The 14414-nt window shown below is 42.3% G+C and overlaps 3 non-coding genes across 3 annotated transcripts; all 3 read left to right on the forward strand.

Moving 5' to 3' along the window:
- Window positions 1-3956: 3956 nt before the first annotated feature.
- Window positions 3957-4029, forward strand: trnam-cau (transfer RNA methionine (anticodon CAU)). The gene has a single exon. It is a non-coding gene; the product is annotated as a tRNA-Met (tRNA).
- Window positions 4030-4712: 683 nt separating this feature from the next.
- On the forward strand, window positions 4713-4785 carry trnaa-agc (transfer RNA alanine (anticodon AGC)). Its single transcript has one exon. It is a non-coding gene; the product is annotated as a tRNA-Ala (tRNA).
- Window positions 4786-5295: 510 nt separating this feature from the next.
- On the forward strand, window positions 5296-5383 carry trnay-gua (transfer RNA tyrosine (anticodon GUA)). Its single transcript is given in 2 exon segments — window positions 5296-5332; window positions 5348-5383. It is a non-coding gene; the product is annotated as a tRNA-Tyr (tRNA).
- The last annotated feature ends 9031 nt before the right edge of the window (window positions 5384-14414 follow it).

The following is a 14414-nucleotide window of genomic DNA, read 5'->3' on the forward strand; positions in this document are numbered from 1 at the left end:
TCTGTGCATAGGATGCAAAACCTTTCACAAACCAATTTTTTCTTATTGCTGCTACTATCCCCCCTTTTGACGCATGATCCAGCCCATGTGTCAACTTTTCCAAATGAGAGAAAAAGTGTTTCAGAAGACAAGCTTTGCCGTTAGGTCCCCACCAAACTTCATCCCTGTACTCAGCATCAGCCGCTTCCAGGCTTTTCTCTCCTGTGGTGAAGAGAAACTTTGCAGAGCTGAGAGGGAGAGAGGTGGAGAGTCAGAAGACAAACAGATAGTGTCAAGTTGGAGTGGTCTCAAAGTTGTGACCTTTGCAGCTGCATCAGCTTTGCGGTTGCCCCTGGAAACAGAGTCATTACCCTTAGTGTGGGCTGCACATTTGCAGACAGATATTTGTTCAGGCAACAGCAACACATCAAGAAGATCTGCAACTTTATCATAATGAAGAATAGGTTTTCCACCAGATTTTAAAAAGTGTCTGTGACACCAAACAGCACCATAGTCATGTGTTATGCCAAACACATATCTAGAACCTACCCAAATCGTCACAGATTTATCTTCTGCCAATTTACATGCTTGTCAACAAAAGCCTTTTCTGCTTCAGGTGTCCAGATAACAGTGTCATGTGGCTGAAGTTATTTGCCATGGATTAGTGAGCTCAATGGAGCTTCCAAAACAACATAATTAGGAATAAAATTTCTGCAAAGGGAGCACATGCCCAAAAATGACATCATCTTCTTCCTTGTCTGAGGTCTAGGAAGGTTTTGAATTGCTGTCACTCTTTTGGGGGGCAGAGACTTCCCCTCTGCAGTAATCACATGACCAAGGAAAATCACTTCACGCTGTACAAACTGAAGATTTGACAAACTGACCTTGTGGCCCTCTGCAGCCGAACGCTTCAACAAAACAGTGTCAACAGTGTCTGCCTCACACTGCTCCCGAGTGGGTGCACACACCAAAACATCATCAACATACTGCAGCAAGGCACTGTCAGGAGACAAAACAAGACTTTCACAATAACCCTGACACAGACGAGTCCATGTCCATGTTTTCCCTTGAAACTGAAAAGCAAACCAAAATTGACTGTCCGAGTGAACAGGCACAGTAAAGAAAGCATTAGCCAGCTCAACAACTGAAAACCACTGAGCTGATGAAGGCACCCGTGAAAGAATAGTGTAAGGGTTAGGCACATTGTTGACACAAGGTTGCACAGCATCATGTATCAGGAACTTGACTCTGGAGGATGGAGAGAGCAGAGAGGAGAAGATGAACACAACATGAATTCACATAGCAATGTGTGTATTCAGCCCTGTGATGGACCGGTGACTTATCTAGGGTGTACCACTGCCTTCCACCTGAAAGAGAGCTGGGATAGGCTCCAGCAGGTCCTGGTGACCCTGGTTAAGGAATAAGCAGGTATTGAAAATGGATGGATGGATGGAATGTGTGTATTCTGTACATGACACTTGATCTGAGTTTCATTTCATTAACACAGGGCCCACCAAGGCTTTATCTTGTCACTACCACATTTTCAGTCCTGCTGCTTCCAAAGCTGCTATATTTGTTCTGATCTAAACCTACTGCTAGATATTGAGAAAAATACACTACTGTTAAAAAACACTGTAACTCTGTCCCTGACTATTAGTTGGTTTCAGTGTCCACTGGTAAAAGGCTCAGTCCTAATTTACTAAGCACTGAATCCTGAGGTGTATTCACAGACATACTGCAGCTGGTTTCTTAATTCTTTGCAGTGCAATATATCAAACTATTTTCCACCGCTTTCAACTTACCTGTCACTCAATCCCATGGAGGATGTTGAAGCAAACTCAATGCTAATGTGGAAATATGACAAAAGGACAAACACAAAAGTGTCTGTGTGTGTTTCAGAGGATGAAAGATGATGAAGTCATCAGCTCTCCCAGATTCCTCTTACTTTGTGACGTCACATGTGACGTCACGTCTCAGTGTGCACAGTGTAAATGTGAAAGTACTGGTACATTTTGAATATGATATTCTCAATGTCAATTTCTATTGTGCCTGCCCCATGGTGTGCACAATTATTCAATATGTGTGCTGGGCAACCCACACCGATCATAGTCTTGTTTTGCAGCAAACTCTTCAAATTTGCAAACACATTCTTTCCAGCTTCATCACGTCGGATTCCTCCAACATTTGTGTTGCAATTGTCTCCAGTAAATGCAATGCATTTTTCCGACACATTGTTTTTTGCCAGGGTTTCTGTGAGATATTTTGCACTGTTTTCTGCTGTCTCTCATTGGGTGTGTCTTTAACTTCAATCAATTTTGTTTGCACATTTTCGTGAATTTATAAAACCCGCCAGGACGCCCCGGACAGGACGTAAAAAGTGGACATGTCCGGGCAAAAGAGGACGCTTGGTCACCCTAATACTGTATATAGGCTGAAAGAAAAGAAAAGGCTATTCTAGTCCCTTTTCTCTGTCTTGCCACTCTCTGTTCTGGTTCCAAATTTGTTTTTTTAGAAAACAAGATTGAACTGCTATGTATGTTACTTAGGGTGACCAACTTGACTAGAAGTAAATGGAGCCTTGAATATGGATGCAAACAATTCCTACAGGTGTCCCAACTTTTGGTGAGTACTTCCAACAAACTGTGTGTGGCAGTGTTTTACAGGTGACATATTAGGCCAAGAAATAACAAATTCACTTGTACTTTGACACTGTTTAAACTCTGGTACAAACAGATGAATTCAGTTTAGCCATAACATGTTTAGACATGAGCAGGAATGAACTGATTTTATTTGAACTGGATTTGAAATGTGTTTTTACAAGTAATGACATTCTGCCAACCCCTTCCCAGGTCTGAGAGCCATCACCCATGATGGTGCAATTCTCAGCTTTAGTAACTATGCAAATAGCCTGAATGCAGCCCACTGATGTGTGAATGAATGGAGCTGATTGTTGCAAGTCTGTTGCTGTTGTTTTTGACCAGCCTCATTAAAAGAACAATATTGTGTGTCCAGTGGACACTTAACACTTCCAGTGAGCTGTTGGATTCACTGTAATCATGAGTTAATGAGGAATGAATAGAATCATTAACATTCGTTCTGACATGGGGCAAGTTTGGGTGTAGCCTCATTAGCATTTCAGCTTTCTGTACTTTGAACAAACCGGTCTAAAAACAGGTCAATAAGTCAAGGTAGGAGCATACCAAATGGGCTAAGGGTTTGGACACAGTACATAAATAATGAAACTAAAGGTTGAGTCATGGCAATTGAAAGTCCAGTTGCCATGACTCAACCTTTAGATAACTCCTGGACAACTGAGGATCTTCACACACATAATGAGAACAAATAATCTCTGGGGTAGACACCGACATATGAAAAGCTGAAACAAGTTCATGCAGGAATTGTTGGTGGCACAGAGTGAATAGCCAGTGCCCTGTCTGCCCTCAATACCACAACTGCAGCATTGGTTGCCCACTGTGTTTGCACGGTGTGAGTGTGTGTGTGTGTGTGTGCACTTGGGTGGGTTAAAAAGCACAAATACTCACTGTACTTGGCCATATAAGTCACTTTCACTTTCACTTGCTTCACCTTAATGTTGCAAGGCAGTTGGTTGGTGCTGCTCTTCATTGAACTGGTTAAGTATGATGGGCTCTTCATCCTCTTTGGTTCTTCCCTGGAACTAAACAAGCGCATTACTCACTATACATGCAGTTTGTGCGGTTAAGAAAAGAGACTTGGCGTCTAGTGTTCAGTTTATGCATCTGTGGAAAAGTTCAACACCAAACCACTGTGTGCTTCCTTTAATGTTTTGTATCAATACTAAAAACTGTATATAAAACTGTAATAGGCTCCAGCAGATCCCTGTGACCCTAATTAGGAATAAGTGGGTGTAGATCATGGCTGGATGGATGGATAAAAACTGTACATAAGCTAAATTATAAGTAGTTGACTTGTGACTGTCTATTAGCACAGCTTTTTTTGCCTCGTTGGTGCAGTTGGCAGCGCGTCAGTCTCATAATCTGAAGGCTGTGAGTTCAAACCTCACATGAGGCAGGGGTTTCTTTATGGTTCATCTAGAACAGGAGGGTGCAACCTTTGTTCCTTCACCTTTATACTAGTGATTGCCTGTATCAGATGTGTTTAGCCAATCAGAAGCTGTACCATCCTGTCTCAGATAAGGGCGGATGACTAATTAAGTAGGTTCTGATGGCCCACACCTGATCCAGTTAGTCAGCAGTGGGTGCACCATTTATATTTGGAAAACAAGCAGTGCAGTTTTTCTTGAGGAACATAAGTGCCAACCACCCATCTACACCTGTGTGCAGTCATATATATTGAGGATATAGTTAGAAATCAGACTGCTGAAGAGCTTCAGCTTATTAAGCAAACCAAAATGCATCACTGCAAGTCATGTGAAAGTTCCATCTGCTTATTGGTTAAACTATTCTGGTGCAAGAATGAGAACATGAAACAAAAAGAAGAAGTTATGTTATGCTACTTTAGTGATTTCTGAGAAGAAAGCCAGAACTCCTAGCAAAAAAAGTCTGAATTTTGAGAAAATTCTAAATTAGACTATTAAAAAACAGATTAGTTTGAAAAACCCAGAGGGTCAGGAAAAGTCCAAACTAGCTCAGTGTGATAGGAAAAAGATCATAGTTCAGGGTCTTTCTGAATTCATGAAACATGTGGACAGTCTGTGCAAATTGTAAACTGGATTATGGATCTGCATCAGATGTGGGGAATTAGCTCAAGTGGTAGAGCGCTTGCTTAGCATGTAAGAGGTAGTGGGATCGATGCCCACATTCTCCACAAGTCTTTAAAGCCCAATCTTAAGACTTCTGTATTATCAGATATCTGGTTTCATATTTGTACAACATGTATGAACTCAGTCCAGACAAAGACAGCAGAATGTGTTATAGACAGAGTGAGTGTGAACTGCCAAAGTGCTGTCATCCTTTCACTCCTGCTTTCCTGACTGACATGTTTTCCATAAGCAGAAGTACAGGAGCCAAGGAGCAGAACAGATGAGGTGGATGGAAAATACCTCAGAAGAGTAGTAAAAACTTTGGACACAGTGATGGTGGTGTAGTGGTGAGCATAGCTGCCTTCCACACAGGGGCCAGTTGTATATAGGAGTCATAGCCAATGAAATTTCAGCATTGTTGATGCTGTCCAAGGTGCTCAGTTGGCAGAGTGGAGGACTGTAGGTTGAAGTGACAGTTATCCTGCAGTTAAGAAAAGAGCTTTGGTATCAAATGTGTAGTTAAGTGTCAGTTTATGCATCTGTGGAAAAGTTCAACACCAAACCCCTGTGTGCTTCCTTCAATAGCTCAGTTGGCAGAGCGGAGGACTGTAGGTTGAAGTAGCAGTTATCCTTAGGTCGCTGGTTCAACTCCGGCTTGAAGGAATATTGTTTAGGTTTTGTGTTCTGTGTATCTGCTGACATAGGATGGATGTAAAATCAAGAGCTGATGACACATTCGATGTGTATTGTAATGTCAATTGCTGCATCTGTGTAATAGTAGATTTTAGTTGCAAACCCATGACCTTCGTGTTGTGAGGCAACAGTGCTAACCACTTACCCACCATGGCATGTGGCAACAACAGAGTGGTAAAAAATGTACAGCATCTCATTTTATGCAGGTCATACAACTAATCACAGATAGTTACTATTGGAATATACTGATTATTACAGACATTCACTGGAGAATTTAATTCACTGAACAGGAGCTGACAAACATGAATCCTTTATGAAACAGGAGAATGGAGAGAGGAGACAGGAAGGAAATATGAACAGGGACCGTCCTTCTGGACTTTCTAGGCTCAAGAGCTAAAATCAGTTCTTGCATGTTCCAATGTCTAAAACTAAGGGAGATATATTTTAAGTGTGCTTGTAAGTGGTACTGTGACTTAGTTGGTTAATGTTCCTGTCTAGTAAACAGGAGATCTTGTGTTCAAATCTCAGCAGTGCCTCAGTAATAACTGACTACAAACAAACCCAGATTTTTCTAAATAGCTAATTTACTAATCTTCTGAGCTCTACCCTGTACTTTGATAACATTCTCTGTCTCTCTCTTTGTAAAGTCATTTTCTACCTGAGTATGTACATGTAACAGTAACAACACTGAATCACCTGCAAAGATATTCTGCATTAACTGAAATTATTCATACCCCTGGCAAATTCTGACTTAAAGTTACTTTTATTCAACCAGTTTTCAAGTTTTTTCTTGATTAGAAATGACACAATAATAATAATAAGACGATGTACAAGAGGCATCATTGTAAAGTCAGAAAGTGTGTGTGTGTGTGTGTGTGTCATAACTCTGACAGACCTTTGATCTCTTTAATGTCTAAACATTCTTGGACATGATGTCACAGAGACACCTTCAGAAGTGTCATTGACACAAGAAGCAGCTCGACTGCACAGGAGTTGTTCATCATTCATTGAAAGAGACAGAAACCATATAAGACAGAGAGAGAGAGAGACACATCTGCTGTAAAAATCAATCAGAGGAAATAACAGCACTGTTGCAGCAACTTACAGACTTTCCTTTAAGTCCAAATCTGTTAGTAGTTCATTTCACTGTTCAGTTTGGTAGTTCATGCATGGCATAGTTTTCCAGGTAATGTGTTAATTTCACAGGTTGATGAGTGTAAATGATTTGAAAAGAAGCCTCTGTGTATATACTACGTGGACATTCAGTGTGTAACAGTCAGTCTCTGTTGTTGCTGAAGGAGCTACCTGGCCTGGATGACTGTTGTGTTGCTGTTGTTGAGTTAGTCTGTTGCTGTTTCTGTCTACAAAGATGTAAAAAAAAAAAACTATATTATATAAATATTTTAGTATTAATACAAAATATTAAAGTGGTCACATCTGAGTCAGGCAGCCAAAAAAGAGCTCCAGCAGATCCTTGTGACCCTGGTTCAGGAATAAGTGGGTATAGAAGATGGATGGGTCACATCAATGTAACAGGAATATATTGCATTGTGAATATAGTATTTTATTAATACTGTATATTAATATTGTAATAATATTGCATATGATTCCACTTTAATTACTTTCATTTGGGTGTGTTTGGGCAGCCCCTCTCAGTAGCTGGTAGTGGTAAGTGCCCAGCGCACAGTGAGCATGTTGACATTTCATGGTCAGATCAGGTGTCATGATGTGAAGACATCAGCTTGTAGGAGGAGCAGAGGCATTGGTGATGAAATGGAAGCGTTCCTGCGTGCCATGTGTGAGATCTGGCTTTGATTCTCGGACAGTGCAGAAGTGGTTTTAAATTGCCATGTGTCAGCACTTAGTTGTTACAGCTTTCTAGGCTGCTGTGCAGGGGACTTGGATGTTTAAAGCAAACCTATTAACCTCTACATTACAGGAGCACAGCTGCATGTTTTCAAGATATCTCTCTGATCTCCTTTATGATTTCCTAAGGATGACACACATGTGGATCATTTGAATTTAGCTTCTCCAAATAAGTGCCGTATGGCCTTATTGTGCAATTCTGTACTTTACAGCACCATGTTCTGATACCAAAGGCTGTGTCAGTTTCTGTACTGTAGTGATCCTCGTGTTTGCCTGATAAGTGAAATGACCCTGGTTTGGAACCAGGCAGAAAAAGAGGTTGTTTACTGACTGTTGAAGAAAACTCAGCCTGAGCTTACCAATGTTAGCTGTGACCCAATGCAAGAATAAACAGCCTGACGGTGACACCACAGTTAAATCTACAGAGACAGTCCCCCAAACATCTTAAAGTAAGTAGCAGCACAAAGTAAACATCAAATACTCATTTCACAGTTTCAATATCAATGCAGATATACTGGTTTAGCTTCAAGGAAAGCAGGATAAGGAGCATATCATACTTAACCAGTTCAACACAGATGCACAGTACCACAGTTGCAACCCTGAAATGTAGTGGGTGGGGCTTGTTATGCTGTTTTGTAAAATACAAAATTATTTGGAAGCCTGGATGACAGGGTTAAGTCATGACATTGTTTGCAGTACATAGCACTTCAGCTTCACTAGCTCAGTCAGTAGAGCATGTGAATTTTATTCTCAGGGTCATGGGTTCCAGCATCATGTTGGGCTGTGCTGGTTTCAAGAGAGAAATTCAACTTAACCCTTCCACCGTAAGTCCAACAGAAGGCTTTACTTTGGCTATGACCATGCTCTGAGTTGTCGGTATGGAAGGAGAGGCGCAAAAAGCCCAATGTTACCCTAGAGCCAAGCATCCTCCTTAGACTGCCCAAATGCTCAGAGTCTATGTGGAAATTCCACTTAGTCAATACTGTTTCAGTTTGGAAACAACTCTGTAGTCATTTATGATACAGTCACTCATCTATGTTTATTTAATGACACTGAAACACCTTCTCCTATTACCCCCCTGAAGTCACATCACCTCTTCTCAACACATGGAGCTCTCCTGTAGAATCACCACCACCCAAAGTGGGGCTCAAACCTAACCCTAACCCTGAGATTAAGAATATCATGCTCTACTGACTGAGCTAGCCAGGCTGTGTATAACACACATTTAACTGTAAATGTGGTATACTTGGATCCACCTATGTTCTGCCAATTGACTATCAGGTTAATGCAGAATATCTTTGCATTAACCTGATTCAATGTTGTTACTGTTACATGTACATATTCAAGTAGAAAATGACGTTACAAAGAGAGAGACAGAGAATGTTATCAAAGTACAGGTGGAAATCAATAAATGAAAACACCTGTCAGGAGTGGGTTTGAACCCACGCCTCCACCTGGCGAACAGAATACCCTGTGCGTAGAAAGGAACAAAATTTTGAGTCTGGCACCTTAGACCACACTGTTTCTGGTTAGATTCCTTTCTTGTCTCCTCCCTACTTGCTCCTGTTTCACAAAGAAGCTTCGTTTGTCAAAGTCCTTTTCAGCTCTACACCCTCTCGAGGGTGCTCGAGGGTTGATGGGAGATTGCCCAACCAGTCCACATGTGTTTTGTGGATTTGGACAAGGCATTCGACCGGGTTCCTCGTGACATCCTGTGGGAGGTGCTCCAGGAGTATGGGGTCCGGGGCCCTTTGCTGAGGGCTATCCGGTCTCTGTACAAACGGAGCAGGAGCTTGGTTCACATTGCCGGTAGTAAGTCAGACCTGTTCCCAGTGCACGTTGGACTCTGGCAGGGCTGCCCTTTGTCACCAGTTCTGTTCATTACTTTTATGAACAGAATTTCTAGGCGCAGCCAGGGGTCGGAGGGAGTCCAGTTCGGGGACCACAGGATTTCATCTCTGCTTTTTGCAGATGATGTTGTCCTGTTGGCTCCATCGAGCCAGGATCTCCAACGTGCGCTGGGGCGGTTTGCAATCGAGTGTGAAGCGGCTGGGATGAGAATCAGCACTTCCAAGTCCGAGGCCATGGTACTCAATCGGAAAAAGGTGGGTTGTCATCTCCAGGCCAGGGGAGAGATCCTGCCTCAGGTGGAGTTTAAGTATCTCGGGGTCTTGTTCACGAGTGAGGGAAGGACGGAGCACGAGATTCATCGGCAGCAGTAATGCGGTTGGTGTACCGGTCCATGGTGGTGAAGAAGGAGCTGAGCCGGAAGGCGAACCTCTCGATTTGCCGGTCAATCTACGTTCCTGCTCTCACCTATGGTCATGAACTCTGGGTCACGGATACAAGCGCCTGAAATGAGCTTCCTCCACAGGGTGGGTGAGGAGCTCGGTCACCCTGGTTGAGCTCGGAGTAGAGCCACTGCTCCTCCACATCGAGAGGAGTCCATTGAGGTGGCTTGGGCATCTGTTTCGGATGCCTCCTGGGCACCTCCCTGCGGAGGTGTTCCGGGCATGTCCCACCGGGAGGAGACCGCCGGGAAGACCCAGGACACGCTGGAGGGACTATGTCTCCTGGCTGGCCTGGGAACGCCTCGGTGTCTCCTCGGAAGAGCTGGAGGAAGTGTCCAAGGAGAAGGAAGTCTGGGTATCCCTGATTCGGCTACTGCCCCCGCGACCCGGCCCCGGATAAGCGGAAGAAGATGGATGGATGGATGGAACTCCTTTTCAGAGCTGCACTTCTTTAACACGCTGGTCTCATTACTCAAGTTGGGACTGTTTTCTATCCAGATGACAATATTTGTTGTAGAGCAGCATGTTGTGAAGCATCACAGGTCTGATGGAGAATGTGAGAACTGATGCCACTGCCTGGGATTCAAACCCACTGATTTTTCAAACATAGTAGGAAATGTCCCACTGTTACTGCCAAACATCAACGTTCTGTCTAGAGCAGAACAAAATTTGTACAGTCATGTCCTTAAAAACCACTGGCCTGATTGTTTTCCAACTATCCCTGCCCTACCCCTACCCCTACCCACTGCTGATCACCTGATTCAGATGTGTTCAGACAATCAAGTTAAACCTGAAGGGCAGGGACCGTTGGGGAAACAAGGACTGATGTGTATCTCAATGACCAGGACTTGCTTTCTTTTCTCTAGGAAATTCACATGACTGTATGTGACTTCACCTCTGATGAAAGATATGGTGATAGAGGACAGTACACACACTGCTCCACAACAAAGTTGTCTTGTCAGGGATTTGAATCCACATCTCCTGAGGAGACTTGGATGCAGTGTCTGTACCCTGAATCAATTTTGAATTCACATAACACTGCTATGGAAAATATAGCTGCTAGAGGGACTAAAGTGCAGTAACCTGGCTATTTGGAAAAAGCTGGATTTGTTCAGGATGTCTGCCATCAAAGGAATCACAAAGCAGCCAGGTGTTCAACTATTTCACAGATCCAGAACCTGACACCATACCACAGATCACGTATCATCAGCTCTTGTTTTTACATTCATCCATCCAATGTCAGTGGATACCAAACCAAAATCACAATCCTTCAAGACAGAGTTGAATCAGCAACCTAAGGATAAAAGTTTTGACTTCTCTACTTCATGGCTCCTGTACTTCTGCTTATGGAAAACATGTCAGTCAGGAAAGCAGGAGTGAAAGGATGACAGCACTTTTGCAGTTCACACTCACTCTGTCTATAACACATTCTGCTGTCTTTGTCTGGACTGAGCTCATACATGTTGTTCACATATGAAGCCAGATATCTGATAATACAGAAGTCTTAAGATTGGGCTTTAAAGACTTGTAGAGTTTGTGGGCATCGATCCCACTACCTCTTACATGCTAAGCAGATCCACTATCCAGCTAATAATCAGCAGAGGTAAGGCAGGGCTAGTTGGAAAACAAGCAGGGCCTTGGCCCTCAGTGCCCATCTCTGCCCTAATGTCACGTCAAATATGTAAAGATAATGGAACTTTCCAAAAAAAAAAAAAAAAAAAATCCTAACTTAAGAAAAAATGAAAAAAACACGACCTCTGGCCCTTTTCACCACATATTACAATTCTACTCTACTTGAGTGTTTTTGGTTTCCTATCAGGCAAAAGTTGTATAAGAATTGCATTCAATTGTTTCTGTATTTATGTCAGTGTATATTTATTCTTTAATATAAGTATGAGGCCATCCTGTTTTTTATTCATGTATTCGTTGATTAAATAATGTTTCTGGGTATATATAGAGTCTATATATATATATATATATCTATACATATATCCTCCATATCCACTGTGCCCTCTGTTGCTCCTGGAAATAGGGGTAGAGCACAGAGACGATTGGATTCTACAATTACATTGGACACTGTAGATTTAATGGCTACACCTTGATGTTGCTCTCCAGTAAAAATATGTCTGTGTAGTAGTCAAAGCACAAAGTCTTTTGCTACTGTTCTTAAATCAATGAAATTCCATTTTTAAATCACTGTGAAATGAAATACAACTGCAAAAAAAAAAAAAAAAAAATTGCCAAGCCTCAAGTAACCTCAAATAAAACCTACAATAAAAACACTACAAAACAGAGGATTTGTGAGCTGTTATGTGAAGGATAATAAACCAACACATGGCTCATTTGTTCAGGGGCATGAATCTCGCTTTGGGTGTGAGGTCCAGGTTTTGAATCCCAGATGAGCCCGGTGTTGTTTGGGTTCTTGTAAACTTCTCTGTAAAAACCCTGAAATGTTTATATGTACAAAATATCTGCTTGTGCCCTTCACCATATTGTCTCATTACAGTGTTACATAAAACAGGACACACTACACATAATTAGTTGTGAGTGCAAATTATGCGTTTGTTAAGGTTTAGGTGATAATTTTTGAAATCCACTGCATGTGGTCCTTTCACGTGTGAGGCAAACATTATAACCACTGCACTACAGAAACACAGTTGTTGGCTACAATGAAATATGGTGAGTTTCCTTTATGATTTCCTCAAACTAACATGCACATTGGGAACACTTGATTTTAGCGTCTCCAATAGAAGTGTCTTTTCAAGGTCAAAAGGGATATGAGCTCATCTCCGCAGGGGGCAGTCAAGGACTTGCCCTTAAGGTTGTAGGCTAAGGCAGGAAAACTGAAATTCCCCCCATGACAGACCCCATACAAACTACAAGTCTCAGACAAAGAATTCTCTCTGCAGAGTCAGCTCTTGTCACTGTGTGGCTAGTACCAATATAAGTGCAGGCCTCAATTGTGCAGACAAAACACATAAGGAAGGAAGAGAGTTAAGCGTTGAGTTAAGTTAAGCGTTAAGTTAAGAGTTATAGTCTGGGAGTAGAATCCAAACTGTTCAAGTTAATCACCTGAGATTGGGTCACAGCTACGTTTGGTAAACTCAGACTGAGTTGTCCGCAACAGTTAATGCAAAAATCTCTGTTTCTGCCCGGTTTTAAACCAGGGACTTTTCACATGCCAGACGAAAGAGATGACCACTACACTACAGAAACTGACACACCTTTAGACTGAGAATGTGCTGCTGGGAAATGCTGGGAAGTGCAACATTGTACAATAAGCCCATAGGCCACTTCCTTTGGAGAAGCTAAATTCAAATGATCCAAATGTGTGTCGTCTTTAGAAAATCATAAAGAAGAAGAAGAAGAAGAAGAAGAAGTACTTTATTAATCCCGAAGGGGAAATTCAGTTGTTACAGCAGTTATTAAATTTGAGATTATTTAAATTATATTGATTAATAGTAATTCATAAAGTAATTAATAAAGTAATACAGTAATTAACAATTTATTTGGGGGGGTTTGTGTGTGTGTGTGTGCGTGTGTGTGTATGTATGTGTGCTTACATGCATGTGTGTGTGTGTGTGTGTGTGTGTGTGTGCGCGCGCGTGTGTGCGTTATTGTTTATATTGAGGAATTATAGAGTCTTATGGCCGTGGACACAAAAGACTTCCTGAATCTTTCAGTCTTGGCTTTAGGGGGAATTAGTCTGTGGCTGAATGAACTTCCCATTCGCCACAGTTCCTCATGAAGTGGGTCCGCAGGATTGTCCAATATGGAGTTTATTTTGTCCACCATCCTCCTCTCTGCCACAGCCTCCAGACTGTCCAGTTCCAGTCCAACAACAGATTTTGCCTTCCTGATTAACTTATTTAGTCTGTTGGCCTCACCAGCCTTGATGCCACTTCCCCAGCACACAACTGCAATGAACAGTACAGTCGCTACTGCAGACTGATAGAACATCTTCAGTAGCTTGTTGCACACACCAAATGAACAGTCTCCTGAGGAAGAACAGTCTGCTCTGTCTTTTCTTAAAGAGTGCATCTGTATTGTTTGACCAGTCCAGTTTGTTGTTAATGCGGACTCCAAGGTATTTGTAGGAGTCCACAATCTCTACTTCGTCTCCAAGGATGGAGACAGGGACTGGGGTCTTCCTGTTCCTCCTAAAGTCCACCACCAGTTCTCTGGTTTTCTTGATATTGAGCTTTAGACAGTTGTTGTTACACCAATCAACAAAGCTTTTTATCAAGTGTCTGTATTCCTCCTCGTTATTATTGTTGATGCATCCAATGATTGAAAAGTCATCAGAGAACTTTTGGAGGTGACAGGTTCCTGAGTTGTAGCAGAAGTCTGAGGTGTAGAGTGTAAACAGGAATGGTGCTAGTACAGTTCCTTGAGGTGCACCGGTGCTGCTCATCACCACATCAGATATGCAGCCATCTAAGTGAACAAACTGTGGTCGCCCAGTGAGGTAGTCTTTGATCCACTCCACCATATCTGCGGGAATTTACATATCCTGCATCTTTGCACTTAGCAGGTGGGGCTGAATTGTCACGAACGTGTGGGTGGTGTGGTGAGAAGGAGGAGAGGTGAGGACCCAAATGCAGGACAACTGAGGCGTTTATTCTTTCCCGGGATTTCCAGGACGAACACAAACCACAAAACCAAAAACCGAATGGAACGGTAACTCGAAAGACCGAGTGAAACGGTCACTACACAAACACAAATACTACAAGGGGCATCCACAGTATCCAACTAAATGCAACTATATGCAACTAATGCTTCGGCACCGAACAAAGGGACAAGGGAGGTATAAATAGGGGAAACACAAAAGGTAATCAAACACA

Source organism: Mastacembelus armatus, unplaced genomic scaffold (assembly GCF_900324485.2).
Source record: "Mastacembelus armatus unplaced genomic scaffold, fMasArm1.2, whole genome shotgun sequence".
Taxonomy (NCBI): Eukaryota; Metazoa; Chordata; class Actinopteri; order Synbranchiformes; family Mastacembelidae; genus Mastacembelus; species Mastacembelus armatus.